We start from the raw sequence: 18465 nt of genomic DNA on the forward strand, positions 1-18465 counted from the left end.
TACAGTATAATGGGTACTCTACTGGGTACCAGAGCTACATTGCAGGAGCTCAGAGCAGAGGTGGAGACCCATATATGAATGTGCAGTGATAACACAGTATGTCAAGAATGGAGGGGCTGTGCCTAGGAAGGCATCCTCTGAATCCTCTCATACTTACCAACATGAAGTTAGGCTATTATTTAATTTCTTCTACTCTGTCTTCCCACAAGAACATAAGTTCCAAGAAGGCAAGGATTTTGTCATGTGCATGACTCTCCTCCCGGCACATAGTAGGTACTCACCTAGGAAGTCTCTGGGAATGAATGCATGCCTTGAGAAAGCACAGAGGGTGCCTAACCCAGTTCACGGATGGTGGCCACAGAAGACCTCTGGAAGGAAGCATTGTGTTCCAACCACGCTTCTTCCAACATTCCCCATTTCATGACTTCCTCCCAACTCAGTGGGGTCACACTCATTTGTGAAGAAACAAATCTCAGTAAAGGGAAATCAGCTGGGTAAATCTCACTCAGCTTGCAGAGCAAAGACTTGAGTTTGGATCTCCCATGTCAGGAACCCACATATGCCTTCTCTTCACTGGCCTAGGAGACCATGCAAGAGGGAACTAAATCCAGAGGACAGATCATCATCCCAACATCAACATCCACCACCACATCACCACCTACTACATCATCCTCATTTTTATGGCAGCTAAGTTTTAACGAGTGTTCACTCTATGCCAGGCACCTTTTTAGAACTCTACATTTATTAGCTCATTCTTCATAACCACCTCATGAGGTAGGGTCCAGTGTTGTCTCAATTTATGGATGAGAAAACAGAGGCACTGTGAAATAAGTTTGTTAGGTTACACGGATAGCAAGGGACAAGTCCAAGATTCAAGCTCACACAGATTGGCCTCAGAGTCTACACTCAACCATTTCTTCTTTTGCCTCAACAGGCCATGCCCACTTTCTCCAGGTATAGGAGACTTGGAGAGGTTTCTTGCATTTTTATCAGCATTTTTATGTTCCAGACACTATGCGAGGTGCTGTGGGGAAAATTAGGTTAAAATTAAGAAGTTAAAATTAAGAAGAATTAAAAAGTTTCTGCCTTCAAGAAGTGGCCAATCTAGAACAGTGGATGGATAAGAAGTCAACGCAATTAAAATAGGAGATACCGTGCAAGTTTCCAGAAGCCAGGGCATTCGAGCTGGGTCTTGTGAAGGTGGGAAAGGTGAAAAGGTGAATGATGCTCTATAAAAAGGCTACCGCATGCACCCTATGTGTCATCTCCTCAGGCACAGACGTAGCCTAGGGTTAGATGAGCATCGAATCCCTTAGTAGTCTAGAGGACAGAGTGTATAGGTTGAAGGCAGAGGGATTCAAAGAAGAATTGTGGATCCTGGGGCATTTGAGCTACTACATTAAATGAAATTGTTCACTGTTTAGTAGATGAGCTATGAAAGTTTTATGAGAAAGGCAGTAATATAATCTGACCTGCATTTCAAGGAGCTAACAGGATGAGTACAAAGATACACTCCAGAAGAAGAAGGCCCAAAGGTGGATCATTTAGTTCTTGCATATAATCAACTGTCCCATAATGTAGTGGCCTAAACTAACCACCATTTCATTATTGCTTTCAAGTCCGTGAGCCAAGTGGGCAGTTCTGCAGTCAGCTCATGGGCTGCTCACATGTCTGGTGGTCACTGGAGATTGAGTGGAGCAATGGGGGTGACTGGACCACATGTCTGTCATTATCCTGGTCTTCTTTGCAAGGTAGTAGTTGCAAGGTGACCAAGAACAGGAGGAGAAAGCAAGCCCCAAGGCATAAGTATTTTTCAAGCCTCTGCTTATGTCATGTTTCTTAATGTCTCATTGATCAACATAGATTTCAAAGGGTGGAACAATGGCACCACTTTTCTATGGCAAGAACAGCAAGGTCACCTAACAAAGTGCTGTGGATACAGGGATGGTATGAATTTGGGGACATTTTTGTTAGGAGACATTGTAATGGGTAAATTAAGATATAATAGTCGTTTAATGTAGGAAATGACAGAAGAAATGGAGAGACGACCAGAGCATATTTGAAACATATTCAGATTATTTGCAAGGGAGAGGAAAGAATAAAGAATCCCCCCCACCCCCGCCGGCCGCCTCAGTCTTTTGGCCAGAGCATCTGGGCAGATGGTCCCCTGTATCAGTGCAGGCAACAAATAGGAAGATGGGGTTTAGAAGTTGTAAACACGTTCCAGATCATACCATTCCCCTGGAATTCATGAATGTGCTACCTTCCTTTCTTGGAAAAGATGTCCCTTCACTAACATTCCCTCCATGTTGACCATGTGATCCAAATGGAAAGTGAGATCCCTTGTATGACACTGATTTTCTAGCAGTAGTGACTGGCCAGGTGTGGACTTCTGATCCAAACTTGGCTAAAGAGAGTGGTCGGCCCCACCTCCACTGCCAGCCAGGTCTACTGTGTATACCTGTGCAGGTTATGCCCTGCATAAGGTTGTCTGGAAGGGGTGAGTGGAGGCTAGAATCCAGCCTATGCTGTGCTGTACTTATGGAGATACAGCACCCAGAGGATGAGATGCCTTCTTCTTATTCCCATAGAGGCACTCTTGGTGCTGCCAGCCCCATTTACTGCTCTGTGGCAGGGTGGGCCAAGGGGGTGGGAAATATGACATGCTAGGCAAATTGGACTCCTCTATGAATTATCCTATTGGAGTATATGGAAAAGAGACTTTTTTCACTCTGATCCTAAAGCTGTATAGATAGAGTCCACAGATACCTATGTCCCTGTGATATAGAGGGAGCCGATGAGACACAATGAAGCCAGTACATCAAGGCACTCAGAAAAAGGAAGTGGAGGAGAGAGAGAGAGAGAGCTGTCAGAATCAGAACCCCTTGTTCCAGCCAACCCCACACTCACTCCCTGGGTCTTGGTAGTTTGGTTTTGCCTTCAGTTCTGTGATTCTCCCTATAGTCTTCATTTAAATCTCCTCCTTTTGCTCAAGTAAGTTTAAGTTGGGATTTTGTTTCTTTTATCCAATTCAGTTCAATACAGTTTTGAACAATAAAAGCAAGGAATTCATGAGTTCAGATTTGGAGAGAAAAGGAACAGGCATGAAAGACAGGTCAGAGGCTGAGTCCAAAGAATGTGGTAACCCATTTGAGGAGCCACGTAGGAGAAGGAGTGTCCAGGGGGAGGTCCCTGGGCTTTGGCTTGAATGGTTGGAGAAGGATGGTGGTGTCTTTAGCAGAAGTAGGCAATCCAAAAGGTAAACTATTGGGATGAGGAAGGGTAAACGCATTCATTCATTCATTCATGCATGCATGCATGCATTCATTCATTCATTCTTTTATTGAACAACTATTTTCCAAGCCCTCTCAAGTCACCTGGGACTCAACAGTGCATACAGTGACTTTGATTTGGATAGTATCTGTGAGCCTCATTGATTTATTTCTTCAACTAACAGTAAGCACCACCTGTGGACTAGGCACTGTTCATAGAACTGAGCATAAATCTAGGCAGTGATGTCCAGCAGGCAGCTGGAAAGAGGGTTGAGTTGGCATTTCTGTGGTAAGCATCATCTCCACGGGGATAATTTTGGAAGACGTGGGAGACAGTGCTTAGAGAAGAGAAGTCTAGCTCCACACGCCTTGTCCATCATGCCTTGGCTTCATTTGTGAGCTGAGAACACAGTGTTTCTTTGGCCCATGTCGCGGAGGCAGCCACAGAAGGAGCATGGGCTTAGGAGTTCCATCTGGTGCCAGCCTGGGTTAACACACCAGCCCTATCGGGTAACAGAGTGATTGACCCTGAATGAGTTGGCCTGCCTCTTGGAGTCTTGGTGTCCTCAGTTCTGAAATGAGGATAGGAACACTCATCCCAGTGTTGACAGTGAGAAAGAACGTAGGCGTGCATTCACTTGACCACAGACATGTAGCAAACGCCTAGATGGACCAAGTTCTAGACCATAGGACTTAAATGGAAGTCAGTATTAGGGGGCTCCTCTGAGAGAGACACGTGAATCTTTGGGGTTACCATAGCTGGGTTCTGATTTGCCTAAAACAGATTCTCAATCTCTCTGCCCACCACAAATCAGCACCAATCTGCCCCTTCCCCAGCCCATACAAAAGGCAGCATTTTCTGTGATTAGAGAAGAAAGAAAAACGAGTGTTCTGGTATTCTCTTAGAGCTGTTCTCCAGAGCGGCAGAAAAAGGGCCCACGTGAGCCATGCTGTTCTTGGCAGCCGCTACACCACTCCTCACAGCCAGAGGCTTAAAGCTTTATTTGTGGTTTAAGTTACAAGCAAGGGCGAAAACCCCAGAAAAGAGGAATGGGGGGAGGGAGAAAAATTTTAAAAGTTGAGAAAATTGCCCCATGTTCTCAAGTGTGGGCAATTTGTCCAAACACCTGAACTTTGTAGATTCCTAGTGGTCTGACTGTGGTTTTATATTCTGGGGCTCTGGGCCCAGTGTCAGGAGTGGGGGCCGTTTTTTTCATACACAGAAAAAAATCACAAGATCACTTTTTTTATAATATATTAACGAGTAGCTGTACCATTTCAATGGCAACATTGTTGGAGATTTTTTTTTTTTTTAAATCCAGATCCAGGTTGTTGGAATGGTTTTGTTTTGAAGATTGCCACATAAAGTATTTCACAGACATCACATGCAGTGTCTGGGCATTGCCCCCCCCCAAGATGGAGAGTGAAGGACGCTAAACATTTTAGGGATAGAGTAAGCCTTTAAGGTCTTCAAGTCCAACCCTCTCCTTACTCTAACGATGAAAACAAGGCTTTGAGAAAGCAGGAAACATGCCCAAGGTAGCACAGTCTGTTTGTGGTAGAGACAAGTCTAGACCCCAGGCTCCTGGACTCTGAAGATCTTTCTGGCAAAGCCTTTGAGGCAGCCCAGAGGTGACATTCCACCTCAGAAAGCATGACTGGCCTCCCCTTCATGTTGACATTTCTGCGGCAGTGACTTTGAAAGCTGCCTTTTATGGTGCTGGCTTTGGAAGGGCAAACACTGTTATCAGTAGAACAACACAGGTGGCTTCCAAAGCTGGGCCCAGGTGGAGCGGGCAGGAAGGGAGGCCCCTGTGCACAGGCAGACATGACCCAATCACCTGTCTGGGTTCAGAAGGTGCACAGACGCTCCTTGGAGAGCAGGACAAGAGACTAGTGTGGCAGTGAAGGGCTGGCTTCGGCACACATGAGATGGGTTCTAGTCCTGGTGATCTGACTTGCCATCCATGCAACGAAGGCAAGATCCCGGGTGGGGCTATAAAACAGATAATTTCACCCAAGTGTTCAAGAACCACATGTCCCTAGTGGCCACTGTGTTAGCATAGAATTACCAGTCAGTTGGTGTTCTTTGCTTGCTTCTGGGTCTTGCCCAAGTGAGGTGACCAGCTCTAGAAGCTCAGGCTCCTGGCAGACATCAAGGTTCAGGCTCCTTTCTCTCCTCCTTGGTCCTCACTAACAATGCAAGGATTTGGCTTCAAGACTGGCAGCCTGTCTGAGTTGTCCCTCTCGTGCTTCCTGGAGCACAGTCCCAGAGTGGGAGGACATGGGAGTCGGGGGCCAGAGGATGGGCAATGCCTGATGAAAATGCCTGTGTTTAGAGTCAGAAAGCCTTGGATTTAAGTCCTGGCCCTGTTGCTCGGGTGCTAGTTGCCCTGCTGGAGCCACTGAAACTTTCTGAGCCTTGGTTTCCCCACAAGTGCTCGCTGCCTGCCAAGTCACGTCCTGGTGAGGGAATGAGGCAACAGAAGTAGAAACACTTTGTGCTCTGTTAACGATGGGAAACTTCTAAAAGTAAGGGGTTAGCTTTCTCCTGGAATTCCCTGGAGGAAGGGCAGGAGGAGGAAAGGGGAACCATTCTTTGAACATCTATTATGTTCTAGATACCATGACACTCACTTTCATATAGGAAGAGTGATGATGATGATGATGATGGTGGTGGTGATGATGATGGCTAACTATATCCACAAGTTCCGCTTTGATTGTTTTGCATATATTACCCCCATTTAGCACCCAATGCAACTAAGGCACAGAGCAGTTAAAATAGGGCAGGAGTTTGCCCCGACCTACAGTTTAAGTTCCAGCCGTCAGAGTCGGGGCCCTGTGCACAAGCTTCATCTGCCTTGCTCTCGTCGTCTGCACGTCCTTGGGCTCTCATGTGACTGCCACCTGCACCTTCCAGACAAGGAGACGGAGGCTCAGGAAGATGAAGTGATTTGGGCAGGGTCACATAGAGGAGAGAGAGGAGGTTCCTTGAGTTTTTTGCTTTTATTTTTTTCCTTTCAAAATTATTTCCTTATTTGGCTGTCTTTTTAATTGGTAGAAAAGCATCATTCCGTTTGAATCAAACTCTAGCTTCCTGTTAGTGCCTCGCTTGAGTCCCATTTCGCCCTGTGGGTCGGGCAGAAGAAATCTAGGGTCTCACTTAAGGAAACCCCGAAGTCCGTTCTCCCGGCTTCCTCACCACTTCCCTTCTTCTTGGGAAGAGGAAATGCAGGTCCTTAAGCCTAAACACCAATGACAACGCATTCCCTTCTGTGTTCTGGTTCTGAGCCTTTGGACAAATTCCAGTTTGACTATGACCATCTGAAAATGTGGAATCAGACCTTAACCCCACATTCCAGCTTCAGTCTAACCACAGAGGAAGTGCAATATCGATAACCTTACTTATTTGACACTACGCTCCTTGTGATACAACCGAACTTTACATTCTCTTTTGGCAGCCACTTCTGTACTGCTGAGTCACGACACTGTCATGTCCTGATTTCCTATCCATTGTTCTTTCCTCTACTTGGCCTGATTTCTCGAGACCTCTCTGGGTCACATTCCGCTCAGATTCTTGACGAATATGTTTCAGCAGTTACTGCAGAGGAGAATTTAGGATTGAGGCTAGTCCATAGCCTCAAATTTGAGCTCCCAAAGACAGCTGGATCCCAGTGGGAGACTGGAGCCTGCTCTCTGACCATGCTAGGGGAGCCAGCAGACAGAGGGCTATTTCATAAAATGTCAGATCAGTAAGTGACTGGAAAACACCCTTTCATGAGGAGCGAACACTGCTGTGGGCTTGTCACTTTCAGAAGTCTGGGATTTGCCCAAGGACTTGATGGACCACAATCCATTTGCACATATATTCACTTCAAAGTAGTGATTGGTAGTTCAGGCTTTGGAACCCAACAGGCCTGGATTCACTTACTAACTTCAACCCAAGTCCCATCATCTTTAAGCCTCGATTTCTCTCTGTAAACCTGGGGTCGCCATAGTACTTCCTTCTTCGTGATGTTGTGAGAATGAAGAGGAGGCATAAGTAAATGGCTTTGCTCAGTGCCTGGGCATGCAGTGGGAGCTCAGCATTGATGATGTATTCTTCATGCCTATGTTCTCCCATTCGAACATTTATTAGAGCAATCACCAAGAGTTGGCAGGGCAGGTGGCTGCTTTTCTGGAAAGAACACAGATGCTTCTGGAAGCAGGAGAGTGGGATCGGGCCCTGGTGCATAAATATGCTTCTGGGAAACAGCTAAATGCTCTTCAGGAACTCCTCTGGTTCTGGGTTTGTAATTCTAGGTGCCCAACCAATTCACCGCCCCCCCCACCACCACCAACAAGCACCATCTCCCTGCCCAACTCTTGAGTGTGAAGCTCTTCAAATTACTCTCAATGTGACCTTGGGCAAATCCTGTAAATCAGCCTCTGGCACATTTCCTATAAAACAGAGATATTAATACCCAAAGTGCTGAGTTTTTATAGTAGATTAACCAATAACAAATGTAAAGTGAACAGCCAAGTCTGCATTTGGCCAACAATTTAGAACTTTTAGCTGTATTCTCCCCATGGCACCCTCTGCTCATCAGTCCTCTGTCCCTATGTGCCAATCTGGAGCTAGATGCTGGTGGTCAACAGACTAATGAGAAGTTAGCCCTGCCTGTAGGGAGCTTAAAGTTTGTGAGTGGGGGGCGGGAGGCGGGGAGGAAATAACATTTGAACCTCCAACCTTAGCACAGCATGCTTAAAAACTGTGATGGAATCATGTTCAAAGTCATGTGGGAACACCAGGAAGGGCAAATCACTTGGCCTGGTTTGCCTTCATTTTCTTTATCTGTCAAATGGGTGTAATAGGTTTCTACTTCACAAGAGATGATTCAAATGAATTAGTAAACATGAAAGTATATTTTGAAAGTTGAATTGCATGCTAATGCTTCTCTGTACTTACCTGTTTCCCTGCTAGAATCTGAGGGAGGGCCTGTGTCTTATTTATTGCTTGTTCCCCAGCACCTCAGCACAGAGCAGGTCCTAGTCAACACTGGTTGAGTGAACTGACAGAAGAAATTATTATCTAATTTTAACCCTGTTGACCCCAGATAAATACACTCATTTTATAGGTGGGGGAGAAACAGTACACAGGGTTCAAGGAGTTGCCCAGCAATCAGTGACTGAACAGAAGTCTTCTGACCTGTTCTGATGACCTTTCTACTAGATTCCACAACAGGGGCCACCCTGGCTTGGATGGGGTAACACTACTGTCCTGGTCATGACTCATGCTTCTCTATGGGTCAGAGAAAATCCATTAGCCTCTCACACTGAGTCATGGGCTGAGGTGAACCTGGGACCTGAGGAGAAAGCAGAACTGCCCTGTTGGACAGGTACACCCAGGGATCCCTCAGGCCAGCTAAGCACAAAACCTGGGAAATCCCTTACAGGTGCAAGGAGGTGAAGATGGGGTGGGTATAGGGATGTCACACCAGGTCTATTTCCCTCTTTCACAAGAGTGTCTGAAGACAACACCTAGCCAGTCATGCTGCTCAGTGGGCTGTAACTCACAGGCATTTCTTCTTCTCCATTCCTAGTGCCAACACCCTAATTTACGCCCTCATCACTTTTTGTCTTGACTGGGTTCCCAGCATGCACTCCACTACCTCTCCTTCTAAGAAATTAATTAACCTGCCACAGTCATACATTATGACTATGTTGTGCTTATGATCCTTAATGGCTCCCTAGTTTGTAGGGAATAAAGTCAAAACCTCAAGCTCGGCATCTGAGGCTCTCTTGATCTCTCCTCCACTGTGTTCAGTCCTCTTCTCTGTACTCCCTCAAATCCCTCCCTTTAGCATGGTCAACCTGTTACTATTGCTTGGAGTTGCCGTTCACTCTTCCTTCTCTTTGCCCTTGCTAATATACTGTCTTTCACCTTGTAGGCCCTTCCCTTGTTTTACTCATTGTTCAAATCTGAACTTAAAATCTGGAAGGATTCCCTGATCTCCTCAGCCCCAAATGATGTAATACTAGCACTGATCATTTCTCTTGTCTAAGTCATCATGATTAGTACTTCAGCATGCGTCCTTCAATTTGATACTTCCAACAATCCTACGTGATAATGACTGTTATTCTTCTCTTTTTATCAACATGGAAACTGAGACTCAGGAAGGAGACCTAACTTGTTCATACTTATACACCTCATGAGCTTCAAGTGTCGGTCTGTCTGACTCGGAAGTCACTCCACAACTCTGGCTCCCACTCAGCATGTCCTCTGTACTTTTTGGAGACATTTATCTTGCTGGGTGTTATGTTTTCCTACAGGGCCCATGGGTTCTACTGTGATCTTCCAGAAGACAAGGGACTATTGCTTGTGTGCCTTTCACTCTCTGTGTGGTACCTGACATATACTGGGCCATGGGATAGAAAGCAAGATTTATGGAGCACTCACTGTGGGCCATCCCTGCGCTCATTGCTACCTTACACATGCATGCACAGCCATTGAAGTATCACTAGTCCCATGTGGAGGAAGAAACAGAGGTACAAGAGGGTAACTGTCTTTCATCATTAAAAACTGTGTGTTTGAATTAGCTTTAATCATTTGCATGTGTTTCTTTTTCAAAAATAAAAATCAGTTTATTTGAAGTATGGACTCACTCATTCAAAAAATTTTTTTAAAATCACACCTGGAGAAGAATTAGGCTTGGGCTTTTCTGACTACAGGGACCATTCTACTCTAACAAAGTTATTTCTGGCATACATGGAGGAAATGTGGATACATGTTCTTATTAGAATTACAATCAGCTGCGTATAACAGAAAACTCATGATTACCGTTAGGTTTAAGTCTCTCACGTATAACAGAAACCCAGAGGGAAGTGATCGTACTCCATGGCGGCAGAGGCCCAGGCCCCTTCTATCTTGTTGCTCTGCCATCCTCCTTGCATGTTTTCTACTTCCTTACCCAGATGACTGCTCCCTCCAGCAAAAAGGAGGCACAGCTGGATACAGGGCATGTGTCTTGTAATTAAGCACACTTCCCAGAAGTCTTGCACACCTCTTCGGCTCACATTCCATGGACCAGAACTCAGTCACATGGCAACACCTAGCTGTAATGGAAGCCAGACAATACTGACTTCATTTCCAGCAACCACATGCCTAACTGAAACCCTGGGGCTCTGAAGGAGGAAAGGGAGAACAGTGGTGTGGGTACCACCAGCCATTCTCCGACACAGGTAGGAGTGTTTCGCTTTCAGAATGTATCTGTTCTGCTCTGTAAAACTGATTTATGATTGGAAATTCCTCATGCTTCTGACATACTCTCAGGTCCTCTGTAGGGAGCAATACACACCGAGAGAACACAACTTAAACACCCAATTTCTAAACCAAGTGATCAGTGGGTTTTCTCTGAGACAAAGCCCAGTTGTATGATCTTGGGCAAATCAATGACTCTAAACCCTATGATCTTGGCCAAGTCAATTTACCACTGTAAACCCATTCTCTATCAGTTAAATGGAGTTGAGAGTAAAAACTCTTACCTCATAGGGTTGTGGACCACTTAAATGACATGGCAAGAAACATGAGAAATTAATTTTTATAGTGCATTGTATTTAACGCAATATATCCAAAATGATGTCATCTCAATATGTAATCGGTTTACGTTGCTAATGAGATACTTTACATTCTATTTGTCATACTAAGGCTTTGAAATCCAGTGTGTGCTTTATAGTTACAAGACCTCTCAGTTCAGCAGGCACATTTTAAGCATTCAGTAGCCACAGGGGGCTGGTGGCTACTGAGGTGGCTAAGACTGGTTGAAACTAATTTTAAGTGCCCTTGGTAGATGTGCCCCTCATGCCTTTACTACAAGGGCAGAAGTCACCCTCCCCCTACAAGTGTTTGCTTGACTCATCCGCAAGCAATTCCCTCGAGGAGAGGGAATGCGTGGTATCCCCAGGGCCCTGCATAGTACCTAGCACAGAGCAGACACTCCATAAATACTTGTTAAACAAATATTATTCGTTTCTCTCCCCCCAAGAACCCAGCCCAACGCTTGACCCTCAGTAGGCATTTAATGAAAACCTACTAAACTAATGAAGTAATGACCCAGAATTTTAATGGTAAGTGAATTTGTGATTTGTCAGCAGGTGAAAACTGGGCAGTTTATTGCTGAGAAGACAATGGTACCTTTCTAGTCCTCAAAGTAACACCTGCTAAGTCAAGTCTCCTCCACCACCTCCTGCCTCCCAAAACAGAAACTGAAGCCAGATGGGAAGCCACAGGCCTGCACATTCTGGTAAGATCACACAACGCCGGGCCTGCAATGATAAGCGAGCCTATTGAGTTCCCAGGAATAAACGGTTAACTCCCAGCTAAGGCTTAGTTTCTCTGTTGCACTTTCCTTTCCTCTCCAGCTTCATTCTGCATAGTGCAAACGAGATGAGAGGCTCCACGAAGTCACCAGTCATCCTGCAACCAAAATCTAGGGAACTTTACCGTAAGACCAGTAACAATCATAATGCTGGGACTTTATGCTAACCGTCATCTGCAGCACGTTTGAGCACGATGACCTGAAGCAACTGGTGTTCCTTCCCTGGGCCATTCAGTTCTTCATCTGGGAGCTGGGAGGGATGGCACAGGGTTCTCCAGCCATGCAGCTGTGGCTGCTAGGAGGGCAGAGCTCCCTGCACTAAGCCACTACCGGTGTTGAGGAAGACGGTCACTTGCATTGTTCCTGTTGCAGCCTTGCCCGGCTCTCCTGAATGACATCATTTTTGTCTTGACAATCAGCCCTAAGCTGGATGATTTTCTTAGAGTTATGTAGAGCTCTTTCCCCCCTCCTATGGACAACTAAAACACAAACACTATTTAGAAAGATCTAGGCCAAGTCATCTCTTTGGAGCCTGGTGGCAGGCCAGGAGGCTGGTCACAAAGGCTGCATTCAGCTGCAAACAGCAGCCTGATGGGCAGGAGCCTTGTCCCAAACATTCTTTACTAGGCTTGGGGAGGGGGGGTGCAAAGGCAGGGAGGTGTTACCGGCCTCCTCCAAATATTTGTTGCTGTATCTCCATAGCAACCTCAGTGGCCATAGAGAAACCTTGAAACTGCACATTGAAACTTGGGAGGGGCTGCAAAGGCACGCGTGATTGGGAGAAGGCTTTCTCCTGGACCTCTCCCCCCTTCTCTACTGAAGTTTTCCAGTCTCCTTTCAAAGGGCATTAAAGAGAAGCCGTTATGCTGGCTGCACACAACCCATTGCTTGCCCTAACGACAAAGGCTGTACCAATTGCCCAAAGCAGGTTCGGAGAGACTTAGACCAAGTTGAGCAGCCTGGCGTTGTCTGCAGAGCCTTTGCAGCCTGGAGTACTGTCTCTGGTTCTGACTACCTGTGTGCCCTTGGGTAAGTCACTTAAGAGTCACTCAGCCCTTTCCCCAGCAAATAATAAATAAATAAATAAATAAATAAATAAAACAAATCAGTTAAGGCCAATTCTCAGTTCAATAAATTCTTATTGCTGCCTATCCTGAGCTAGGTACTGGAATTGTAAAGCTAAATACACATGGGCAGTGCCCCCAGGATACTCACAGAGTCTAGCAGGCAGAGCCGTACAAGATATAGGTTGGATTAGGCCCACGTCCTGGCCCCCAGTGTGGAGCAGTCACACTCTAACTGTGTGTTTCTCTCCCTTCTGCATTCTGAGCTGCTCCAAAAGAAAACCCTGAAAGATAAACAGGGGCCCATGCGCTTTGATAATGCTTGTCTCACCTCCAAGACAGATTTACCAATCTGGATATAACTGGGGAGGAACCAAACTTTTCATTGATTTTACATATGTTGGCTTCATTACAACATGCCTTCATGACTCTTGTATCACTGGATTTTCTGATCTGCTGAATTTGGAAGGGCCAGGCATTGTTTCTGTTCCAGACTGAAGATGCTGAGGCACAAAGGTAGAGTGATCTGCTCAGGTCACATGGGGAAATTAGAGGCAAAGCCAGGATTCAAACGCACACTTTCCAGCTTATTCTTTCAGAAAATATTTTTGAGCAGCTACAAGGTGCCAGCATTGTTCTAGACACGGAGGCTAAAGCAGTGAACAAAACAAATTTCTGTTAAGGAACTTAAGTTCTAGAGGAAGGAAGCAAGCTACTAGCCATCACATAAATAAATCCTACCTCAGGTAGTGATAAGCACTATGGAGAAAAAGTAAGCAGAGTGAAGTAGATAGTGATGTGGAATACTATTTCTTATAGCCATCTGGACAGTCCTTTCCAAGGAGACCTGAGAGGAGGGAGTTGCTAGCCATGTGGGTATCATGGTGGGAGAGTCCCCAGGGAGGAGGAGGAGGAGCCGCCTGGAGACCCTGAGGCAGAAACACATGAAGATGCTTGTGAAAGGCCAGTAGACCAGAGCGACTAGAGCAAAGAGAAAGATGAGGAGACCAGCAGGAGATGAAGCCAGATCAGGAGTGATGGGTCCAGTTCATGAGGGCTTGGTGGGGGATGGAATGAACTTTGAATTTTACCCTGAGTGAGACTGGAGGCATCGAAGGGCTTTGGGCTAAGGAGTGATATGATGTGACCTGGCATCCCTCTGGCCCGCATGAGCATCATTCTGAAGAGCAGCAAGGATGTTAGGAGGACCGGTTAGGAGGCTACTGAAACAAGCCAGGCAAGAAATGATGGGGGCTCAGAGAGTGGTAACCATGAGGTGGAGAGGTGACAGATTCTAGAACTGTTTTTCAAGAAGAGGTGACAGGATTTGCTGATGGTTGGAGGTGGTGTGTGACCAAGAACAGTCGGTGATGACTCCACAGCTCTTGGAGTAATTGACAGTGTGAAGTTGCCATTTCCAGAAAGGAGAAATCCTGGGGTAGGAGCAGGTTGGGATGGATGAGTTTTGTTTTAGATAGGGTATCTCTGAGATGCAATGGGAGAAGCAGAGAAGGTGGAGCATGGCATTCGGGAGATATTCAATTGTCATTCAGCAGAACATATGCTATTTGGGGGAGCCATTGGCTTGGATTGAAATCCCAAGAGAGTGAATGGGGATACAGGAGAGGACCAATCCTAGGAGCATCCCAATAGATCAAGCTAGTAAAGAGGAAGAGGACCCAGCAAGAAAGCTGTGCAGGAGGGACCTCTTAAGAAAGGAAAAAAGCCCAGAGACTCTAGTCCTAGCAATGGAATGAAGTGTCTCAAGAAAAGATCAGTCGTAGTTTACGGTAGAGATCAGGAATTGACCTTGGGATTTGGCAGAATTTCCCATCTCTAGAAAAGGCGAGGTGTGACTTTGACCATATCTTTTTCAGACATTGGGCAATGGGCAAAAGCCCAGCTGAGCGGGTTCAAGAGAGAATAGGAGCAGAGAAAGTGATGACTACAAGTAGGTTCAATTCACGGGAAGAGTTTTTCTGGAAACAGGAACAGAGAAGGGAGGGGGAGATGGGTCAAATGGAGTGTTTCCTTTTAATGATGCTTGACTTCATGGCATGTTTGTGTGCTGATGGGAGGGGCCTATGAATTGATGAGGCGGGAGATAAAAGGAAGGGCTGGTTCTGGGGGCAATGCCCTTGAGTAGATGAGAGGGATGAGATGAATTTCAATCCTGCTCTATCTTCTACTGTGATGACATGGCCCCCCAGTTGATAAAATTATACATTTGGGGATCATTTTAAACATCTTTCGAATGCAAACATTCCTTTCAATTACATAGAGTACCTTTACCAGGAGGTGGGCTACCCATCAGTGGAGGTATGTAAGCACAGAAGCACAGTCTGGATGATGTCTGTGAGGAATCCCAGCATATAATGGTCATTGGGCTTCTTCACCTATGGTCCACCCAATCCTGGGAGTCCATGAGTCTAAGTCATATTATTTTATAATTGTGTAACATATAACTCAAGGTTTCTCATCATCAAAATAGAAGCACATAGAACATGTTGTGTCAAGAGGCATGAGAGCATGATACTTAAACACACAGTTTCTAAAGTCAGACTGTCAGGGACAAAATCTGTCTTCCCTGCTTACAAACCACGCTGTACGCCTCAGTTTCCTCACTTTCAAAATAAGAATAGTCAAAGCATATACCCCATTCTAAAATCCATCTCCAGTGCTTAGAACAGTATGTAGCACATAGCAAGTACTCAGTATATGTTCACTATTATTTATTTATTCAGTTCAGCCATCTTTTATAGGCTGTGCCGATAGGGTCCTGGAACCTGTGTGTATCCGTTATGACCCATGCTCATACATTAAACCAACTCTAGTTAGAAAGATTGGGCTCAGCAGACAAAAACCCTCGAGGACTGAGGTGTTTTCATGGGGGTACCGGTGACCCCAGCCAAGCCTGCCCCCCTCCTGCTCCACTGATGTGTCCATCTGCTCTGGTTGAGCAATGTGCAGAAATGTTTATGGCGACCTCATTTGTTTTCCTTTCTGTTACTGCTGCCTTCCAAAGGCCGGGAACTGCTGAAATTCAACCAAGGCAGGGACCAGGGGAGCAGCCAGGGCTTGGGCCAGGGCCAGGAGTAATGAAGTGGAAAATGTTCACACCACAGGCAGCATTACAATGCACCTGTACAAATAGAATGAGGACCTGCCCACCCCCTTCCTCCCCAGGGGCCCAGCGAGCTCGAAGACTTCTCTTTATGGCTTCACTTTCTGCCCTACCCGATCAATGCTGAGGCCCACAGTGAGGATAAGAAACAAAGCCATCCAGAGAGTAGTGATGAGAGGAAGGACAGACTGAGAGGGATACCCTCAGCCCAAACATTTCCTGAAAGTTCTGGTGATTTCTCTGAATGCCTGGTTGCCTCAAACAGGGGAGAAATGCACTGTTAATGTGTGTCAACCATGTGCTGGGATTTGGGCAGGACACGTTCATATACCTTGGCTAATTTGATTCATCCAATGTGATTTCATCCCATTTTACAGATGTGGAAACTGAAGTCCAAGGAAACAAAGCTAGCAGGTGACAGAATCAAGATTTGGAGCCAGGTATTGCCATTACCATTTTGCAATGAAGCGACTCAGAACCAGAAGGTCAAACATCTTTCTCAAAGTCATCCAGCTGTCAAGCAGAAACCCAGAGGGGCTGAGCTATCAGTGGCTGGTCACTGCCGTACCATTGAACAGATGGGGCAGTAAAGACAAAGGGCCTGGCTTTCCCCGGGGTAGGGGAGCAGGGCCATATCTCCATCTTGATGGAACCAGAGAACTAAAAGACTCATCTCTGATAAGCGTTATATTGTTTTTGAAGCAGCTCAATTCTGAGTGAATCCTCAAACTCATGGAGGCTCAGTTTCATCTCTGAAATGGGTATCTGTGATCATTAAGTGAGATGGTGTCTCTAAAAGTCCAAAGAACCAGGCGCCTAGGTGACACAGTCGTGTAAGTGACTCTTGATTTCGACTAAGGTCATGAAGTCAGGGTCCTGGGATCAAGCCCCAAGATCCAGCCCCTCATCGGGCTCCGTGCTTAGCATGGAGTCTGCTTGAGATTCTCCATCTCCCTCTGCCCCTCCTGTTCATACACTCTCTCACACACACACACAAATAAATAAATAAATAAATCTTTAAAAAGAAAATAAAATAAAAGCCCAAAGAGATGTTGCTCTTCACCTCTCTCAGGCTCAACCTGCCATCACTCCCAACCCCTGCTGTTGGTGCCGCCCCGGGCTTCCTTAGCAACACGAAGGGAAGTACAAGCCAAAAGTAGAAGTCTTGCCCTTAACATGTACTCCAGGGGCTCCCCTTTCATCGCCATCCTCTCTTACATAAGTCGTTAGGCTCCTTAAGAGAGAAAATAGACAGAAAAATGCATCCTGCAGAGCGTCTGGACATAGGGTGGGCCCTCGATAAATGTTAGCCCCCTGGCAGAACATGAGCACTTTGCAGACCAAAACACATGCTGCATTTCATATATATATATATATATATAGATATATATGTATATCATCATATATATATATGTATATCATATATATGTATATGTATATCATATATATATATATATATCATCACGCCCTCAGAATGAGTACTCAGTAAATGTCTGTCTATCCAGTATGTTAAGCACTTGGGAAGCTTCTTTCATTAAGTCCCCTTATCTCGGTTGACAGCCAGCACCAACTTTGTTGCTTTCCAGACACCAGGAGCTTGATAGCTTGATTCAGGGGTGCAGGGACCAAGGCGACTCAGTTCCCCAAGGAGGCACTCAGTGGTTTCGAAGAGCTCAACTTCACCTAATTCGGTATTAGGAAGGAACTACTTTTGCTGTTCTTTGTTGCTGTTGATTTTTTTTTTTTTTTATGGGCACTATAGGCTTATTTGCTTATTATTGTTGCATTAACCAAGGAAGAATTCTTAGGTCTGTAATGTATCAAAAATCAGGACTGACATGTGTTCATAAAACCCTTTGCACTTCCTCCATTTTTTCTTATTCCATAACTTGCTCTGGTCTCTCACCAGGTTCCAGGCAGAACAAATTGCTCACTGCTCACGCAGAAGCAGACATTGCAGCAAATACCTTCCGTACATTGGGACTTCTGAAACAATGGAAATAGGTACAGGTAGGAGAGAAAACTCAGTGCAGGAGTGGGCAGTTAGCACCTGACGCCCCGCTGCCTCCCACCCCCAACCATCATCCTGAGGGCGGTGATCTGAGCTGGGTTTGAATTCCATCATGGGATGGGCCCTCGGGAGACCATAAGCACCTGGCTAGATCCTCTGAGCAGCTGTGTGGCCTGCATCTCCAGGGTGAAAAAGATCCAGCCAAACAGAACATACATAAGGTCTGTTTCCCTCCATGGAGTACTTATTGTCATCTCTAGATGGGCACCTTGTAAGACGTGATCTAGTGTTGCCACTTAATAGTTTCACTTGAAGATTGGGCATAACAGGAACTCCATAAATGTTGTTGACCCATCTGAATGATGAAGTCCAGTCCTACAACCGTAAGACTGTAACGCTGTGAAGATTAGAAGCACATCTTACTATTTTAATCTGTGTATCTACATTGTCTTTTCTCTACCCCCATAGCAGCTGACTCCTATTTGTCCATCAAAGTAGGATGATCTGCATCTCCCCAGGAAATCTCCCCTGATCCCCAGGGCTGGCCACTCCTCTGTGCTCCCATTGCTTCCACTACCACAGCACCGACTTGTCTATTTTCTTGTAGCAGAGAGTGAGACTCAGTCATCTACTAGAA

The sequence above is a fragment of the Meles meles genome, chromosome 1, assembly GCF_922984935.1.
Source record: "Meles meles chromosome 1, mMelMel3.1 paternal haplotype, whole genome shotgun sequence".
Classification (NCBI taxonomy): Eukaryota; Metazoa; Chordata; class Mammalia; order Carnivora; family Mustelidae; genus Meles; species Meles meles.